A 21885-nucleotide genomic window follows, 5' to 3' on the forward strand; every position below is an offset into this window, starting at 1 on the left:
CATCCAGGGCAGCTCCATGTCCCAAAGACGCCTCCACCTCTCATCTCTTCCTGCCTTTCCCCATACCCATCAGCCACCATGTCCACTTTCCCAATCCAATGCCACCTCTTCTATGTGGACATTGGATTGGTTGTGTCCATTGCACCTCTATGTCAAGAGGAGGCTCAGATTCCACATGGATGTTGGATGCAATCCTCCCACTTTCAGTTGTAATCACTCTAGGCTCCATGGTGTGGTGGTTGTCCTTCTTCAACTCCATCTTAGCTGAGTGTGATAAGTCCAATAAATCATATTGTAGGTGCTGGAGTCTGTTGAGGCTCAGGACCTGGCTATCACATTGTCAGACAAAGGACACTCTTGCATCTGTACCATCAACCACAATTCTCATCCACCTCTGAGTTCACTGTGCTATTCAGTCTCTAGATTATTCTCTAGCATTATGTCAGCTGGCATTTACATCCCTAGACTACCATTTTCAGCCACATCCCCATTTATAAACCAGCTGTTACTGTAATGTGTTACCATCAACTCCGTACATTTCCACACTTTTACAGTAAAGCTCATTAAAACTTCTACATACATTAAACATCAGTAGTCCATCTCAGTCCTTCTCATATCTCCTTTAAGAATCTTACTACCAGGACTTGAAATTTTTCCTAAATTTTCTTCTAGAAGCTTTATGGTCCTTGTTTTTATATTTAGGTTTTTCATTTTGAGTTAACTTCCATGTAAGGTGTGAGATAGGGGTCTACTTTCCTTCTTTTGGCTATGGATAGCCAATTCTCCCAGCACCATTTGTTGAATGGACTGTTCTGCCCAAGCTGGGTGGGTTTGACAGACTAGTCAAAAATCATTTGACCATACATATAAGAGTCTTTTTCTGAACCATCAATTTGTTTCCATTTGTCTATATGTCTGTCTTTATGTTAGTATCATGCTGCTTTTACCACCTACCTAGGTAATATGATTGAAAGTCCATAAATGAGAGTTCTCCAACTTTGCTTTTCATTTTTAAGATATTTCTGGCTATTCAGGACCCCTTACCTTTCAAAAAATTTTTGATATTAATGTTTCCTATTTATTTTTAAAATGCTGGTGGAACTTTATCAGGATTTCATCGAATATGTATATCAATTTGAGTAGCATTGACATCTTAATGATATTTAGTCTTCTAATTGTGAGCATGGAATGTCCTTCCAATTATTTAGGACTTTTAAAATTTCTTTTAACAATGAGTTGTAGTTTTCTGAATACAAGTGCTTTACATCATTAAGCTTATTCCTGAATATTTGAGTTTTATGGGTCATATTTTATTTTCACCACTCTTTTGACACTTTTAGATAATTTTATTGATATAATCTTCATTTCTAGACTCTCTTCCAGGCCTCTCTTTCCTGTCTTTTCTTTTCAGGCTCTAGCACACCCTTTAGAATTTCTTGCAATGTCAGTCTCTTGGTTACAAATTCTCTCAGTTTCTGTTTATCTGTGAATATTCTAAACTTACCCTCATTTTTGAAAGACAATCTTGCCACATATAAGATTCCTGGCTGGAAGTTTTTCTCTTGCAGTACCTTAAGTATATCATACCACTGTCTTCTTGCCTCCCTGGTTCTGGTGAGAATTTAACATTTAATCTTATTGGATATCCCTTATATGTTATGGATTACTTTTCTCTTGCTTCTTTCAGAATTCTCTGTCTTTGGCATTTGACATTCTGATGTTTCTCAGAGTTGGTCTATTTGGATTTTTTCAGATGGGAGTACATTGTGCTCCTTGGACATGGAGATCAGTGTCCTTCAATAGGGTTGGGAAATTTTCTACCATTATTTCTTCAAATATTCCTTCTGCCCATTTTCCCTTCTCTTCTCCTTCTGGGACACCCATGACATATATGTCTCTTGCTGTCATTTATTTCCCTGAGAACTTGTTCAAATTTTTTCCATTCTTTTCTTCATCTGTTCTTATGTATGTTCACTTTCAGAAGCCATTTCTTTAAGCCCACCAATCCTTTCTTCTGCCTCCTCAAATCTGCTATTATATGATTCCACTGTATTTTTAATTTCACTAATTGTGCCTTTCATTCCCATAAAGATCTGCTATTTTCTATGTATGTTTTCAAATTTTTCCAATGTCTTCTTAAAATCCTTAATCTCTTTAGCCATCTCATTGAATTTATTAAGATTTGTTTGAACATCTATTGTTAGTTGCCTCAACTCCTTTATGTCATCTGGAGGCTTATCTTGTTCTTTTAACCAGGCTATGTCTTCCTGTTTCTTGGTGTGGATTATAATTTTTGGATGGTGTCTTGGCATCTGGCTTACTAGTGTATTTATCCTGGGTACACTTTTTCTCTTTAGTTTAGGGCTTCCTACCCTTTCTTCCTTGCTCATTTTGTAGTAGGAGCCAAGGATATAGTTGGTGCTATAAGCTGTAGAGGCTCAAGCTGCCCGCATTGTGCCAGGGACCAATGAAGCTTCTCCCAACTTTCTCCTTCTCCAGGGATGGGGATAGAGCCACAGCTGTATGGAATAATCCTAGTAGAACAGACCTAGACTGTAGTTACCCAGTAGTTTTTTTCTTCTCTTATACCTCTCCAAGTGGAGGAAATGTGATGTCCCTCCTTAAAGCTAGGAAAGGGAGAAACAAAGAGAATCACTAAAACAAATTAGTGAGGTCCACAGCATTTATTTTCCTCTTAGTCTGGTACTCATGAATGTCCCTCATCTAAACAGCCAAGGCGCTGGGGTCAGGAAAGAGCCTGTTGTTAATGGGTGTGAATCACAGAAAGGAGAAATCATGAAGATAAGAATAGAGAAGTCAGTGAAATGGTGACACTTCCACCATTTCGCTTTACTGGGAGTGAGTTTCTCATCATTTGCTAAAGGTATCTGGCCCTGAGCTGTCTTTTAATTACACTCCCATGAAGTAAGAGCTGTAGTAAGAGCTAAAGAGGAATGAAGATATTAGAACTGAGTCCAGATGTCCATATTAGAGACAATTCAATGGAAAGTAAGTTTAGGGATTTACATAGTTCAATCCGAGCAAGTACTTAAAATAAAATTGCAATATCTCAATAAACAAATAAAATCTAAATAATATTTCTGAAAGGTATAGAATCACAGGTTTCTATTTTTGTGTTTGCTGGGGCCCCAGTCAATTTCTTAACCTAGTTTTGTGTGTAAAATATGAATGAAATCAATGGCAAAGTTTAGCATTGGATTAGGTTTTAATTTCTCTGAGATAACTGTTTTTCTTCTTAAACATAATTCCTGATTTAAAAAAAAATTACTCCTAATTCTTTAAACTAATGGCAAAATTTGGCTAGCCTCTTTTTCAGATAGAGAAGACCTTCCAAATTTTGTCTTTGAGCCCTATTGCCAATCCTCATTTAGATGCTAAAATCACAATCCTTAATCTTTAAGGCCTATCTATAAATCATACCTCCCTACTACATAGAACCCCATGATTTCAGCTCCCTCTTATTGTTTTGGATGGAAAGTCCCTCCTAATTTCTGCCACTTGAGTACCTCTGTTTTTCTTTAACTATATATTGAAAAAATATATATTTATATTTATCCATCATTTGTATGTTGTGTCAGATCAAAACACCAAATATCAAAAGCATGGATTTGTTAGTTAATGCCTTATATCCTCCTGAGATTGGGTAATAACAGTATATTTAAATAAGCTCACAAACACATAATTAACTTTTTATAAGTGAGCCAAATTAATGATATTGTTTGAAATGCTTTCAAATTTTAGGCTCTATGGCAGATTTTCTTAAATAAAATATCTTCAGTGGAAAATGGTATTTTGATGTTAAATGAAATTTGTCAGTAAAAAAATTAAAATATCACTTGTAACGGTGTAAACACACACATGCATGCACACACACATTTACACTAAATTGTAACTGGCTTCAACTGCATGCTAGTTGTCTCCAAGATTGGGATGTCGCTCTCATTGCAGTCTTCATTGAATTTCTAAACTAAAGAAAATGAGAAAATTTTAATAGTAGCTAAATTCATGTTCCAAACAAGCAGTTTTCAAGTGCTGTTATTTCATCACTGGACTCCTCCCAAATAGAGTTTGCCAAGGGTCATTCTGAAATCAACACAGAAATTCACAGAAGACCAAATTCAGGTCATCTGACTCATTCCACTTGTGACTTAACATACATTTGAACCCACATTTTCAGGAGAGAAAAATTAGTTACACAGTTTGCAAATCAACTAATGTCACTTGTTTCAGGGTCTTTAAAAATTTGAGTTGGGGAGGGAGCAAGGTGGAGAGAGAAGAAGAAGAACGAATCTTTTTAAAAAGAAGATTTACAAATAGCTGAAAATAATTGCTTTTATATCATTTTGGAATTTCATCACCTTTTTAATAAAATATTATAAATCATTTCTAAAACAAGAAAAATAATATTTTTATTAAATTTCCTTTTTTGATATACCATTTCTGGGTACAAAAGATGCACACTCCAAAAGATCTAGAACTAAAGTGTTAAACATTCATAACTGATTTATCCTTCTCTAGATGAAACCTCATATCCTTTAGTTTTACACAGTTGCATTGTTAGAGAACTATTATTTTAATTATGTTTATTACACAAAAATATTGGAGTTAAAAGTAATATTCAAAAGCAATCATTGATATCGTTAAGTCATGTATTTCCAAAAATATAGTTAAAAGTTACTAGCAATCATTTCTACTTCAGACACATGAGATTGTTGAAAATCAGATCTTTGCTTCAATGTGTTATTTTGTGGCATAAAAGACAATCCTGAGAGTAACTGAGAATGTTCTTCTCTAGGTTTGCTGCACTACAAAACCACTGTTATAAGACAGAGATGAGCTTTTGTTATTGAATTTTCTGCCACTAAAAACATTAGTAGAACAATCAATTTTATTTGTTCATTCTTGTCTTTGCTTAAACTCTTTTCCTCATGCTTCCTTTTCTCATCTTTAACCCTGTTGTCTCCTGATTCTTTGATGAGTATTTCCTTTCCTTCTTTATTTTCCTCCATATCTTTTCCTATTCAATCAGTTATTTTGCTAGCATAAAGACCAAAACATCATAATGTTGTAATAACAATCTCTTTTCAAACAGATTCCTCTTCTTCTTTTAAAGAATAGCTCTTTTATTGAATGACTGATAGTGGATATGCAAGTGCCAATTCAGCTGTTCACACAGTAAAGCTGATTAAGTTATTCTTCCCTTATCATGTAAGTATATTATTTTTAAAAAACAAATAAAAACTATGTTTTATAGGTTCTTAAAAAGTCTTCCAAGGATGATTGAAATATTTTTATAAAAATTATGTTATGTATTTCCCTAAAGAGATTAAAGGTGCATAATTATAATACTTTTCTGTTAGCTTCTCTATGATACCCTCTGAAGAGGTACTTTAAATGGTCTTTATTGATGGATGAATAAGCAACAGTGCTGTAACAGGTCTGGGAGAAGAGAACAACCTGGTATGGAAACTGATATGTTTTTCTGGAGAAGTGCCACTAATGACCATGGAGCCACTCTCCAACCACTTCCTATTTTCCAGGTTCTGAACTAAACACTATACACACATTATTGCATCTCATCCCTCCAACCAATCCTGCAACTACATGTATTTTTATCGAGAGTTAATAGATGAGGAAACTGAGCCACAGATAGGTAGGTAATTTCTTCATAGTCAGATGACAGCAAAAGGAGATTCAATCATAGGTCTTTTTGTCTCCAAAGACCATGTTCTTGGTTGCCAGGCAAATCACCTCCCTGCTGGAATGTGGAGAAGTAAATTCACTATACAACAGGAAAAAGGAAAAGCAGCTATGTGAGTCTAAATCATTCTGAAAGGTAAAAACTGAAAAAACAAACCAAAAAAAAGCCCCAAGAACATTGCAGAAATAATATATCATTTAACTTCCAAGGCTAGATTTAATGAATTCTTGACCAGTGGCAAACATTATTTATATATAAAACTAAAAACATGAGCAATTCAAATTCTTAATGAAAATGTAAGGCTTTTATTTAAAAGGTCTCTCCTATATAATAAAAAGATATTTATCCTTTCATAATTCAAAAACAATACTTCTATATTAAAGCAGAATAATTAGAAGATTTACAAAGTGTTCAGGACTTTAAACTTTGGTCAATAACACCCTTCTGTGCATTCCTTGCACACAATATCAAAATTAGTTATGAGTTGTATATATATGTTTAAAATCTCTAATTATAAAGAATACAAAACTGCTGATCAAAGGTTATGGTTAATTTTACTGTTTCCCATATTTTGCTATGCTTTTTTAAAAAAGCAAGATAACAATCACTTTACTAAAACATAATTGTAAAAATGTCCATGGGTGTTGCTAAAATATCAAAAAAAAGACTGATTTATTATCATTTAAAATACACAAGCTAGTGAGAGGGAACATTTCCTATATATATTTATTCAACCATAATCTAAGGGAGTCCTCATTTGTAGCTTATTAAGATTGGAACCATCTAGGGAACCTCAGAGTAACAATCGAAAGAATGGGACTCTTCCTTTAAAGATAATTTTCTCCCATCAGGAAATTAACTGTTTCTCCTGGCAGCAAGCAAAGTACACAGAAGAATGTAGGCTCACACGTATACCTCCTCAGAGCTAATCACAACCAGGGTTACCCAAGGTTCAGAGTAAAGGGAGGGGCAGCCTCACTCCTTTTATATTATTTAAGCATACAGGCCAATTTATAAGTATTAGCCAAAAGGTGTTTTTTCCTATAGCAGGACTTTATGAAAGATCTAATGCAGTAAACTATAATTATACTTTCTTTATATTGCTAAGGAGGGGAAGGAACAAGCATGCGTCTTAAAGAGGCCCCAGGTTACAGTTTGTGTTTAAAGTTCTAATGTTCGAAGGGATGTAAGGACCCACAATAAGTCAAAATATTTATGTAATAAGAAAATATGAATGCAATAGACAAAAGTGAAATCTGTTGGTCTAGGCAGAGGTGGTTTTATACAGAGGAAAGAGCAATGGATTTAGAATCAGAGAATCAGTGAGTAAATGTGGTGTCTGTCACTAGTTACCATGGCAACTTATGAATGTTCTATAGCATTTCTGAACCTCAGTTTCTTCAACTACAAAAAAGTTGACGTAATAATACCCACCTTAAAAAAACTGTGAGGACAAAATGAAATGACAAGGTCGGAGCATTCTACAAACTGTCCACTATTGTATAAATGTAATATAGTATTACCAGTAATAACTGTAAGTAAGAAAGTGCCATATCAAAAATTAAGCCAGATAGATACATGAAATCTAGGAGAGTATACTTTATAGAAAATGTGCTCTCTCCTCAGGGCCAACACTGCTTAAATAAATGTCTCCTTTCTCTGGAATCTAATACAACTTCAGGCTGAACTTGTCCATGTGAATAGAGAACAAAGTGAAACTGGCACTAGAGAGACATCTAGTGTTTGTCATAGCAAAAGATCAGATTTGGAGATTGAAATAATTTTTTTAAAGGAAATAATCTGTAGCCAAAGTAAAGCCTGCTTTCAGGGAATGCACTGAATCACTCTACTGCCTCATATGAAGTTACCTCAGGTTTATATAAAGAATGGCACTGCAAAGATTAAAACATGCTTGAACCCTTATAACATTAAATTAGCATTACAATAGTGTTCCTACACCATTTAAAATCCTCTAGAAATGTCAAAAATTTTAATTAAAATCTCAATTCATAAATAGTTATTTTTAAGAAGAGTCAGGAGTCAAGAAAGATAATTCCAGAATCTCTCTTTTTAAGACATTTACCAACTAACATGGTAGAATTTGGAGCAAAGGGGAAAGCAGATAGGTCTGGAAAGAGGATTAATGAACAGCAGAGGGAGATTTTGATAGGCATAAAATTTGGTGAAGAAAACTAATTGGGACTGATTTTGTGGAAAAGGTGAGAAGGGACAGTGGGAGAAGACTGGGCAAGATTATGCACTGCTATGAGTGAAATTTGTTGACTGCGATTTAATTAGCCTCATGTAAGTAGTGGTGCATCAAGAGTAATTTAGCTTACAGATTTGTGTAAGTAAAGATCAATGAAAACAGGCTACAACTTAAATAGTCAAGAGATTCTATTAGTAGGATCCCAGACTCCTTCTAGATATTTGGGAAGCATCAATAAAAAGAAAAATCAAACAGATAAAGATCCCTATTCACGGAGCTTCCATTCTAGATAAGAAGAAAGACAGTAAGAAATAAACATAACAGGAAAATAAAACACATAGTATATTAAAAGGGACAGTAAAGGGAATAGAGAGTGATTGGCAAGAGGGAAAAGGCAATGCAAGTTTAGCTAAGGTAACTGAATACCTAAGAGAATACTAAGAAATAAAAAGTTTGAATAAACAGAATAAGTTGTTTGTCCAACCTCAGGCCATCAATGCCAACAAAACTTGATAGTCGCTGTTCATGGTAGCTATTCAAGGTTTTTTTAAAACAAGTTAAAAGATAAAGCAATTGTATTTATCTTTCATTCCTTATGGAAGTTTTCCTTATTTCAAAGTTCTCAACTGACATTTTTCTAACTTCTTTTATTTCAATTCATGCACCTATCAGAATGCCCTGTCCACAGCAATGATTCTGAATGGATTTTGATAATAGTAACAATAAATCAAGAAACTTTTTCCTTTAAGTTACATATTTGATTAATGTCTATGAATATATTTTCCTAAATACATAGACAAAATGTATTACTTACTTTTTTCTTTCCTAAACTCTAAGAATTACTTAAATATAGTAACACCAAAGAGAAGGGGAGAAAGATGGCTTAGCTTTTCGATAGCAGAGCCATTAATCTGTGAATTAGGAGCTCAAATTGATTGGCATCTCCAAAACTCTGGAACATGTATATATGTCATTCTCAGAATATCAAGGTACATGATAAATATCTAGAGAAACTATAGAAATCTCTGGAAATCACCTATTATCAACTAAATTAAAAATAGCAGTGGCCATGGCTTTACTTAATGAATATAATAGATTGCATGACCCATTTCAACCAATTAAAAATAAAATGTTTCATATCTGAGGCAATTGCATGATAGGAGATCATATCAATCAGAACAGTAACTGAGGCCATAAAACAAGATCCAGGAAAGATAATTTTTACAAGAGAAATAAAGCTTGGTGAAATATTGATAAGCATAAAACTGACCCAAACCTTTGAAATACTTATACCTTTGCATATTCAATAAACATACATGAACTACCCAGGTTTTAAGTTCCCAGAGTTGACAAAGTATTTCTGTCAAAACTCAAACGACACTAAAAAAGCTGACACAAGCTGGTATTAAACACCAACCATGGAATTGTGAATATATGTAAATCCATAGTTATTACATGGTAAATATAACAAGAATTGTAGAATCACAAGGCTTGTTTTTCTGTTCTCTTTCTCTCCTTCTGGAAAGGCTGATGACCAATCACCATAGCTAAAAGCCAAAAGCTTATCAAACATGGATTTTATACCAATTCACATGCACTTTTAGTCTTGCTTTCATGTGAATGGATATGTGTTTTTGAGTAGAATTAGTTAACTTCTATCCTAGACTCCATCCAGTGGACATTGGAGAGCTCATGCAAAAGATAATTACACCTGTAATGTTCACAAAAAGTATTTTTTTAAATAGAGAGGAAGAATCTAATTTACTAAGGATAATGATTCTATACACAGTGATATGCTGGTTTTCTTAAGTTAGTTCATCTCATTTATACATAGTTTATTTATAACTTCAAAAGCAAGGGAGCAGGTGTAGCCAAGTGGTTGAGCTGCTGTTTTGCACATACAAGGTCGTGGCTTCAATCCCTTGTAACTTCTGCCAAAAAAAAAAAAAAAAGTTGGTTTGATTTTAACTTTTCCATAAAAATGCTTATTCTCAATTAAGAAAGGTATTTAATTTATAGCTACCCTCATGAATGTTTTAATGTAGGTGTCTTGCAATAGCCAACAAAATAGAGAGACACTGAACAACTGTAGGGAAACACTGAGACAAGCATAATTTATCTAAACTGAAAGAGAAGGCTATTTTATTTAAGGAAATATATGATTAAAATGCAGTGAAACTCATTCTGGTATTTAAAAAACTCTTAGAAACATTGGTTGAAGATATATGTTATTGTTCTTTGGCATCAAATCATTAAATTTATAATACATGAAATACATAAGGGACATATATATGTGTATCATTATTGTAAATATCAAACGTGGCAAATATTTTTCAATAGCTTTTAAGATAGTAATTTTTGCCTAAAACATCTGGAAATAATAATATAATCTCTCTACTACAAAAGGGCTTTTCTCCATCACAATGGGGTGTTATTCTATAACATTGTCATTTTGCAAATGTATATCCAAAATGTTCCTCTTTTATAGCTTTCATCTCTCATAAACTAACAATGGACATAATAATTTTCTGCTATATATGTGGTGAGAAGTGTCATGACTATTTTTCGGTGAACTTCGGCTACCACATTTTCTGCATTCTGCAATAAATCCCAGATTGTAAAGTTCAATATCTAAAACCCAATACCTAACAATTTTGACCAAATCTGCCAAAACATTTTATTTTTTCCTTTCATTTGTGAGAGAATTTACTAATATAACTTTAGTAAATTTTAGAGTTTTCTCCTCTAAAATGTCCATTTACATAACCAAAAGTACTTAATATGCACAGAAGTTCATAGAGAGCTCTATTCTTGCTTTTAATTACTTATAATGGAGTTATATTTATTGATTCAAAAATTTACTATATACATTGTGTAAAGTATTATATTTCCAGTTTCCCTCTGGTCTCAGGCATGTAATGGATATTTAAAATTCAAAATGACATTCAGAAGTGTCTAATTGTTAATGAGAGAATTGAACTTTTCATTCTGTCAGTAAGTGGCATTTATCATTAATCCTTTTCTCTTCACTTACAAGAGACACCCCCTTATAATTTCAGACTCTGTAGCAGAAACACACACACACAAATATAAACAAGGAACAGAAATTTGAATAGAACAATTATATGAAATTCTCTTTTCTAAAATTCAGAGCATTTCTTTTCATGATGTAATCTGAAAGAGGCTCATCTTTAATGTCCTTTTATCTTGAGTTCCTGTCCAGTAGAAATGTCATTTATAGCAATGAATGTCATGTTTAAAATGGGAACATCACTGAAATACTGACCTTTTGTGCATCCTGATATGATGAGATTCTTTTTTATGACTTTACTTAGCTATGGAAGATTCTAAGCTGTTACAGAAAATGACTCATTTCCTATGTTATCTACATAATATCCATCATAAAAAATGGCAGTGTAGGATTTTTTTAAGTTAACAGTCCTGAGATGTAACATCATAGAACTAAATTCACCACTTATCAGAAATGCCTTTGGAGCATCCCTGCTCATAACAGAGGCTATGATAATCCCAACATTAACATTTTTGGCTGGTCCTGTGCTATTGAATCCCACTGAATCATACAAAGACTCTCCTAAGGCAAACTATTGGACAGGAAGCATCTGCCTACAATTATGGAAGCTGATAATAAAAATGTACTTATCTTGCAGAATGGTTCAACCATATACTTACGAAAGAAGCCCTTAAATAATGTGAAAGCTGTGGATCATCTAAAGTTGAAATTTCAGAACAGGACTAGATGTATCAAAAAATCATTACTAAGAGCTGTGTAACCTTAATTCACTTCATAATTGGATACTTACAGGCTTGGCCAAATTGCAAGATAAACAAACAAAAAACGTTTTATCTATTTGATTTGCTGGTTTCATGTCTGTAATAAAATTACATAATAGAACTAATAATACTGGAGCACATTTCAACCACCTACTCATGTATTATTATCATTAATTATAAAAACAATAATCACAGCTATGAGTGAGCAACATGAATCAATCAGAGAGTGATGCATTTTAAGACAACTAAACTCATTTAATAATCACAACACCCTATGAAGTAGATACAATTCCTCTTCTTACAGAGGAGAAAAATGAGACAGAATTTAAGCAAATTTCCCAACAAGGAACTAGTTGGCTGGATTCATAATATCTAAGCTCTGTTGTCTCCAAAACCTATATCACTAACCACCATACTGTACTGGTGTCAAGAAATGAAATGAGTAAATGTCAATATCTAAATATTCATACCTGAAACCTAGCCTTAATCTTATGTCTATAAGAGGTATCAAAAGTTGGAAAACAAAGGGAAATGGATGTGGTTCAGGCAGTTGGGCTCCCGTTTACCATACAGGAGGTCCAGGGTTCAATGCCCAGGGCCTCCTGGTTAAGGCAAGTTGGCCCACACGGAGTGCTGACCCATGCAGGAGTCTCACCCTGCATGGGAATGCTGCCCCGCGCAGGAGTGCCACCCTGTGTAAGAGTGCCAACCAATACAGAGAGCTGCCGCAGCAAGATGATGTAACAAGAGACACAGAGAAAAGGCAATAAGATGTAGCAGAATAGGGAGCTGAAATGGCACAAGAGAATGATTACCTCTTTCCCACTCTGGAAGGTCCCAGGATTGGTTCCTGGAGCCACCTAATGAGAATACAAGCAGACATAGAAAGAACAAATAGCAACTGGACAGAGTGGAGACAATGGGAGTGGGGGGCGGGGGGGGGGGGGATAAATAAATAAATAAATAAATAATAAAGTTGGAAAACAAGTTAAAATGCAAACCAGAAAGTTTTGTCCCTAGATTAATGCTCCTGGTGTTCAGAGACACAAGCATACAGTAGGCACTCAATAAATGACTGAAATATTGAATAAAGTTATCCATCAAAAGGTAAATTTGTATTGCTGTATTCTTAGGGACAAAGAGGCACAATGGAATAAACACCATATTAAGCCAAGCCTGGCTTCTCTTAGCAGTACCACCTACCAGCTGGGAGATCATAGGCAACGAACTTAAACTCTATTTGCCTCCATTTCCTCAGGGAATAATAAAATCTATTTTATATTTTGCAGTGAGGATTAAGTGATGCTATTACATAAAGCACAGTCAGAAAGTGCCATGAGTATTACTATCTCTAAATGTGACTTTTGAAAATAAATGCATTTGTGAAATTTTATTTAAATAATTATAGTAATGAGTTTATGACAAAAGAGATTTCAAAGTGAGTTGAGAGGTCATTCCAGAGGTTACGCTCATGTACATCTCAGGAGGCTTTCATTGACTGCCACAGTAAACAGTGCTTCAAATAGCGGGCTTCCTGATGGCTCTAGAGACATCTGGACACTACAGGCAGCGGCAGACAATCTCAGGAATTTGGCATCTGTCAGTGGACCTTACCCACTGTAACAGAGTTAGACTCATTTATAATTTCTCTACACATGGCTATTCTGCCCCCTTTATTTGAACCTATAATTATAGCACAATACTCATTAAATATATATCTCAGAGACGTAAATGTTTGGTCTGTCCATATGCCAATTGAGCCCTGAATCTCAGCAGAGTTGCAACACCTATACTCCAGGTCATTGGACTCGCCCAGGACAACTAACAAAAAGACGATGATGGGCAACGCCCATCCCAATAAACAGAGAATATCTACAACTGCAAGCAAGACTGTCCCATCCATCTGCTCCATGGGATCTAAGCTCCCCTCAGTTAGAAACAAGTAGGCATCACCATCCCAAAACTGTCAAGATTGAGGAATGAACAAACATAAGGGGGTAATGCTGCTATGGACTAAAGTAGACTATTATTATTATTCTATCACTGGAAGAACTTGTATCATTGAATAAAAGCAGTGGCCACCACCAGAAGTGGCCTCTTCTGAAAGAGGGAGAGAGAAGAATAGGTGCGACATGGGGGATTTGGGAGACATTGGAATTGTCCTGCATGACATTGCAATGACTGATACAGGTCATTGCACATTTTGTCAAAACCTATTAAATTTTGCAGTGCAAAGTGTAAACTATAATGTAAATTATAGACTATATACTACAATGCTTCAATATGTGTTCAACAATTTTAACAAACGTTCCACATGAAACATGAAAGATGTTTTTAATGGGGAAAGTATGGGAGGGATTCTGGGTGGGGTATATGGGAATCACCCTATATATTCTTTTCTTTTTTTAAAAAAAGATTTATTTATTTTTCTCTCTTTTCCCCCTCCTCCTGTTGTCTGCTCTCTGTGTCCATTTGCTATGTGTTCTTCTGTGACCACTTCTATCCTTATCAGCGGCACCAGGAATCTGTGTTTCTTTTTGTTGCGTCATCTTGTTGTGTCAGCTCTCCATGTGTGTGGCACCATTCTTGAGCAGGCTGCACTTTTCTTTTGCACTGGGCAGCTCTCCTTATGGGGCACACTCCTTGTGCATGGGGCTCCCCTACGTGGGAACACCCCTGCGTGGCAGGGCACTCCTTGCACTCATCAGCACTGCGCATGGGCCAGCGCAGGCTGGGTCAAGGAAGCCCAGGGTTTGAACTGCAGATCTCCCATTGGGCCAAGTCTGCTTCCCCCCTATGTTTTTGATGTAACATTCATGGACTCTAAAGCTTCTTCCAAAATAAAACAAAATAAAAAATTAAACATTGAATTTTGCAAATCATACGGTTATTTTTTAGGTCATATGTATTTTTTAACTGTTGCATTAATATATAGATTAAACTTATGGTTCACACTGTAGTATAGTTTTATGGATTTTTTAAAAAATTTATTCTGTTACCATATACATAATCTAACGTTTCCTCTTTTACTCATTTTCAAATATAACTTTCAGTGCTATTAATTATATTCACAATGTTGTACTACCATCACCATCCATTACCAAAACATTTCCATCATTCCAAGCAAGAACCCCGTACACTTTAAGCCTTAACTTCCCGTTCCCTATCTTTATTCCATTCCCCTCTAGATTCTCTCAGTTTGTTTATTCTAATTGTCTCAAATCAATATACCCTTTTGTGTCTGGCATATTTCACTCAACATGATGTCTCGAAGGTTCGTTCATGTTGTATATATCAGGACTTAGTTCCTTTTTATAACTGAGTAATATTCCATCTTATATACATACCTCATTTTGTTTACATATTCATGTTTATGGACACTTGGTTTGCTTCCATCTTTTGGCAAATGTGAATAATGCCACTATGAACATCGTGTGCAACTAGCAGTTCCAGTCCCTGCTTTCAATTCTTTGGGGTAAATACCTAGTAATGGGATTGCTGGATCTTATGGTAGTTCCATATTTAGCTTTCTGAGGAACCACCAAACTGTCTTCTGCAGTAACTATATCGTTTTACATGGTCACCAGCAATGAATGAGTCTTCCTATTTCTCTGTTCTTTTCAACACATGTTCTTTTCAATTTTTAAAATAGCAGCAAGTACAATGGATGTGAAATGGTATCTCATTGTGGTTTTGATTTACATTCCCCTTTGTCCCAGGGGTTGAAACAAGGGCTGCTGCTGCCTTTATCTGGGGCAGGTTGAAATGATAGCTGCCCTCAGAGCCAGGACCCAGGGATCCAAATTCACTGATCAAAAGTCTTTATCAGTGATCTTGGCTATGCCCACCACTGTTCATTCAAAAGAAGTTTCTTATGTCCTTTTCTGTTACCTGCAGTTTGCCAGAGACTGGACCCCATAATGGCCTGCCTTGAGAGTGGCGTAGGGTGCTGGTAGCCCTGTGGGAAAAGAGCAATTCACAGTTCTTTACTGTAATTTGTCAACCTCTTCCTCCTGCTCTTCCCTGGAAGCTGTACAGTGTACAGGCCTCCAGAATTTCAGAATAGTTGTTTCAGACAGTTACTGCCTGTTCAATAATTATATTGTTGGAAAGACTGAGTCCTAGAGCTCCTTCTGCCTACTCAGTCATCTTCCCTGGAAGTTCCATCCAATTACATGAAAATTTTGATCTGCTGAAAATTGATTTCTGAACCACAAAATTTTCATCAATCTTATCTTTCTAACAACAAGCCCACTGATATGCTGAAAATACCCCCAAAATCCTTTAGCTCATCCACCACGTTTTTACAGAGAATGGAACATCAACCAGAGATTAAGTAATTTTCCCAAGGTCTCACATCTTTCTGATTCCTTATCTAGGGACACTTCCTCAAATAGCCTCCCTTTTAAAATGCTTTTTTTTAAAAAAATAATAATTTTAGACTCAAAGGAACCTGAAAAAATAGTATATGGAGCCCTGTGTACCCTTCACCCAGCTTCCCTCAATAGGGCATCTTTTATAGCTATATCAAAACCAGAAAATTACATTGGTACAATACTGTTAAGTAGACTACATACTTTTTTTGGTTTTCACCTTTTCTCACATGCATTCATTCGTGAGTATGTATGCACACATAGTTAGTTGAAATTTTATCCAATGTAGTAGAGGATACTTTTGCAAATGCAGCTAATGGTAAGAAGCACTGACAGCTGGATGACAGGTGGTGCCAGAGGACTGGACTGCTTGTTATCTTAAGTTTTCATGTTTCATAAATCAAGTCATTATGTATTTACAAAATTTACTCCCACCCCTGATTGGAAAAGTCTCCACAAATAACTAGATTAAAGACTTTGAATGTCAATTTTCCATTCCATGGATAAGAAAATTATTTTAAAACACTCTGGTTAACAGTAGAAAATTGGTCATATTATTTGAGGCTATCTTCATTAGTATGAAAAGAAAGAAATTAGACGATGATGCCTTCACACATGCTTTATCTCCAGAAAGTCTTGCCTCAGGCTTCTGTGTGGAGCACACTGCACTGTCATCTTATGAGCTGAGCTCCATGTCTTCTTTGCACTGCCTAAGAGAACAGGTGACTCTTAGCCGCCTTGTGTGTTAAACTTCATACCCTTGACAGTACCTCCTGTGTTTTTTAATTTCTGCAGATGTATCACAAGAAGATTGAGTCGATCTATGTTTGGCTCTTTCTATAAATATCCAAGCTGATTTTATGAAAGCATATGTAGAAAATAAAATACTGCCTCCTACAAACACAAGAAAACATTAAAGTGTTATTTTGAGAAAAGTATTTTGATAAATAATGATAATAAGTAGTTCAAATGAAAAATATCTTACTATTTGTTAATTATTTGCAGAATGGGTTTCTTCGATGCTCCCTTTTCTGCATCCATCATATAGATTCTATCTGAATAAAAAGATATTTATTGCGCTGATTCCTATGATGAATTAGTAACCAAATTGAAGACTTCTAAGGAATGTATTTATCACTGTCTAATTTTTATCACCCATCTACTTATTAGGCCTATAGAGGCTGAAAAGTCTCCAGATTTTATATATGTGTGTATATGAGTGTAAAAATTTGTTCATATAGATTTAATATAAAAATAAGACACTGTTATTTTATGTCATCTTTTCAAAGATTTGAGAACTATTTAACCACAATGGATAGTCTAATGAGTTGTGAGGTTAAACCTCAAAGGCATCAATCTAAAACCACTTTTGAGACTTTATCTCATTAAAACTATTTTGTAGATAGCTAATAAAATAATAAGACAACTAGGCTGTTTAATATGTTTTTAATGAAAATGACAATTTGTTTTGATAGTTAATTGAGAATAAATTAAGGAAATGAATGGGGGAAAATCCTTATAGTCACATAAGAGAAAAAAACCTGATAGACATAGGTTTCTTTTTCAAATAATTTATTTTCATTAATCAGCAATACCTTTATTCAATCAAGACACTGTTCATTGAGAAAGGGCTTCACCATGAAAGATTGTTTACACTCATGTTTTACAGTTTAGATCAGAAAGCTATTAACAATTCTAGTGTTTTTCAAAACTTTCATTTAATTATTCATTAATTCAACAAATATTTATTGAACATTTATAAATATTTATTGAGCACCTACCATGAGCCAGGCATTGGGCTGATTCTGAGCATACAGTGGTAAGGCAGAAGACAAGGTCCTTCCCTCAAGAAGTCTTAAATCTAGTAGGGTAAGCAGAAAAGAAAAAAAGACGTCACCCTAGAGCTTAATAGCATTGAAATAAACATTTATTTTCAATTTAGCCCTCAGTCTCTTCTCTTAGGTGTCTGAGATTATTCATAATTCAATTTTCTTAATTGAAATCCTGGAACTCTTACACTTGTAAAAGCATAGTGCTTTCAAACAGGTTTTTAGTTTCCTATGGTCTTTTAACGGTTATGAAATATCTCAAATTATTTCTATTATTTGACATATGGTTATCAAACATAATTAAGTGATATGCAAGAATTTGAACTATTCTTACACTTATGTGACAAAAGGTTATTTAAGATAAAAATGCCCAAACATTTTTGTCTCTTATTTCCCAAAGACTTCATTTCTCCCTGCCCTTTGTCTTCTGTTAAAATGCTCTCTTGATAGTAATGAGGAAGAAACTTCCTCTTTCAGAGATTTAACTCCATTTTATGTTTTCATCTCTTTGCCTTTCAAAACACTTATTTTAAAGTTTAGCATGAGTGGAAAGAGTATAAAACCCATAGTAGGCACAATGACACTTGAAGTCATTATTAAATGATATGAAGGACAGAACCTAGGAATACATGTATAAGATGTACATTTGAATAATCCTTTTGGACTCTGTCTTAGGTCAGAGCTTCCACTGTCAGTACCTGTGACTTCAGACCAGATGGGGAGAGAGTAGTAAGTGGGAAGGGAGAGAAGCCAAAGCATTAAAGACAGAAATCTCTTCCTATCACCATCTCACCTAACTCATTCCTCTTGAGAATACTGGTCCAATGCTGAGTCACTAACCCACCTGGAAGGCACATCCTTGCATTCAGATGTGACGTGTAATGACATATGGAAGGATATAGTTGTTACTTCAGCTTAATGCAGTTATGCTTTGAAATTTCTGCTCTCATAAACTAAAGATGAAAGGTTTAAATATCTGATATATTAACAAACCCCCACAGTTTATGAGGTGATTCACAATCCCTTAAGTCCCCTGCTTGTGTTTCTTCTGACCCCCCCAAAAAAATGCTATTTTTGTCCTGCCTTTTGACGTTGCCTTAAACCTGACAACTTTGCTTTCTGCTGAATTCCTTACTTTTGTCTCCTAGCCACTCAAGTATGAATTCTCTGTTACTATTATTTATTTCCAAAATCATTTCCTTCTACCCATTTCACCTTAAATATTAGCTTCCCTTTTAACCACATATGTTCTTACTTATGATACCTTGGACTCTACCTTGTGACTAAACATATATATTTTCTGAATGGCTTCTTTCTTGTATCTTTTCTTAACTACCAACCTATAAATAGTTACTAGCTCTAAATAGGATGCAGGAAAATATAAACATGATTTGATACCTGTGAATTCATATAACACTGATATACAGAATTACATCCTAAGGTAGAAGCCAAAATACTGAAGATGGGTAAAAATCATTTTAAAAATCACTTAAAATACAACTTCCAATAGCATTTTGTTTTATCTGTAGAACATATTATACTGAACATAAACAAGGGAAAAGAGGGGAAATGATAAATATAAATGTTTGTAATTGTATTGATCTTGGGGATAAAGAAATATAATAATATCTGAAGAAGAACCAAAAGATCAATTATTTTGACTATGAAAATTTATGCTGAGAAGATTAAGAAGTTTTATCTGGTCAGTGTGTTTTTTGCTGATATAGCCTAAGTCTTTGAAATAGAGCTTGGCATAATATATTCACTCAGTAAAATTTGTTGAATGAACAAATAATTCATTAAAACACTACATGTTTTAGTTAATCATCCCCTAATTAAAGTTTTGCTTGTATAGTTGAGCTTTGCTTTCATCTTCTGAAGAGCCTGTTTATTACTAACTCTAAACACCATTGCAAAAATAAATCTCTTAGAACTAGATTTTCTAGTCATAAAATTATTTTTATTTACTATTGCAAGTGTCTAAATTTTGCTTAAGGGTTTATGATGTTAACATTTATTCTGTTCTGAAGAAATTTCATTAACTGTGACTAATACTGACCTTTCAACTCGGGACTTTGTAAATAAGTCATTCTTAGCAATTTTTATTTCTTGTTAGAATGGGTCATGTTTCTTATGGTTTTTTTTTTTTCTATTTGATAATAATAAATATGAACACTCATATTTTTCTTAAATTCTTTAATTTGTTGTTTTGAAAAAGAAGACTTTGAAGCCTAAAACTATGGTTAATTTTACAAACCACTAGGGGAAAAAAAAAAGTATTCAGACACAAATTTTTAAAATTCATATGTTCAGCATTAGAGGAAGGGGGTGAGGTGGGGCAGATCTGGACTTTTAAGTCAAGGTATTGAATGACTTTGAGTTATCTCTAACAACCATAAAGTATACAAAATTAACAAGCAAAATTCAGTAATGGAGATGACAAGATTTGACAGGATCTTTTTAAGGAAACTAAATTTCTCTTGAAACTTTCCTTTTTTCCTATCTACTTTTTACTCTCAGTATTAAATTCAATCTCTTTTCCTTTTTGTCCCTAATTAACATTAACTTCCCTATTCTTCACTCTCACAAAATCCAAAATAGCAATTAATGGTAGAGAATATATTAGGGAAAACCATTTCAGATCATTTACCCCCACTTAAATATCTCATTCATTTAAAGTATTCTTATCAGCTTAATATTTTATGAGTAAAAAGATAAATATTAGATCATTTTAACCAATTTTTTCCAGCCAGAAGTAATCTACAAAGAAAAGCAAGCACATTTTCCATATATACATAGCTGTTTCAATAATATTTCCTAAATTTTTAAGATATTAGAAGCACCATGTAAAATTTTTCCTCAGGCAAAGAAAAATTAGAATTCAGTAAAGTAAGGAGAGATGTTTCTAGTGTGATACAAACACAGATACTATGATGTTAAATAATGAGAGATGAAATTTCACAAATATTTAAAATATCAGAGCAGAAAAAATAAATTAATAACATAGAAAACAAATCCAGGGAAAACGGACTTGGCCCAGGGGTTAGGGCGTCTGTCTACCACGTGCGAGGTCCGCAGTTCAAACCCCGGGCCTCCTTGACCCGTGTGGAGCTGGCCCATGCGCAGTGCTGATGAGCGCAAGGAGTGCCCTGCCATGCAAGGGTGTCCCCCGCGTAGGGGAGCCCCACACGCAAGGAGTGCGCCCCGTAAGGAGAGCTGCCCAGCGCGAAAGAGAGTGCAGCCTGCCCAGGAATGGCGCCGCCCACACTTCCGGTGCCACTGACAACAACAGAAGCAGACAAAGAAACAAGATGCAGCATATAGACACAGAAAACAGACACCTGGGGGTGGGGGGAATTAAATAAAATAAATAAATCTTTAAAAAAAAAAAAAAGAAAGAAAACAAATCCACTGCTTCTGTCCTATAATATTGATGGCTGTATAAAAAGGTATGATTTTTCTGGAGCACTACGTGGTTACATTACTATAGTTATAGACTCAGGTATTAGATTCAAAGGTAAATACTGATACAGATTATGATATAGACATATATACAGATATTTAAACTATGTTTATGCCATGCCCCCAGAAACACCACTTTAAGAAATTTATCTCAAGGATATAATAAGAATAAAAAGACATTTAGGAAAGAAAAATTTATATCAGGAAAAATTAAATTAACCGAAGTATCCAACAAAGGACGATAAGTTAAACATTGAACATTTATACCTGTGTTAGACAATAATGCAACCATTAAAAATGTTGATATAGTTGTGTTTTTATGCATCTACATTATAACGTTAATTTTTAAAACTTTGTGAACAATATATGTTAATTGTATCATTCTAGTTTCCTTTTTAAAAAGATATTTATGTGATTGTAAATGTGGGCACACATGTAATAAAAATATTCTGGAATAATGATAATTGAAATGCAAATAATGGTTATCTCTGATTTGAG

At 34.5% G+C, this 21885-nt stretch overlaps 1 long non-coding RNA gene across 1 annotated transcript in view; it reads right to left on the reverse strand.

The window, feature by feature from the left end:
- Positions 1 to 6004: 6004 nt before the first annotated feature.
- The window catches only part of LOC139439307 (uncharacterized), a 117034-nt gene continuing 101153 nt past the window's right edge, over positions 6005 to 21885 (reverse strand). Inside the window, exons 4-8 of the long non-coding RNA XR_011649244.1 lie at positions 17878 to 17957; positions 17082 to 17151; positions 16867 to 16990; positions 15615 to 15681; positions 6005 to 9862 (exon numbers count right to left, since the gene is read on the reverse strand). This is a non-coding gene — a long non-coding RNA (uncharacterized lncRNA). The remainder of the gene's footprint in view (positions 9863 to 15614; positions 15682 to 16866; positions 16991 to 17081; positions 17152 to 17877; positions 17958 to 21885) is intronic.

Source organism: Dasypus novemcinctus, chromosome 7 (genome assembly GCF_030445035.2).
Source record: "Dasypus novemcinctus isolate mDasNov1 chromosome 7, mDasNov1.1.hap2, whole genome shotgun sequence".
In the NCBI taxonomy this organism is placed as follows: domain Eukaryota; kingdom Metazoa; phylum Chordata; class Mammalia; order Cingulata; family Dasypodidae; genus Dasypus; species Dasypus novemcinctus.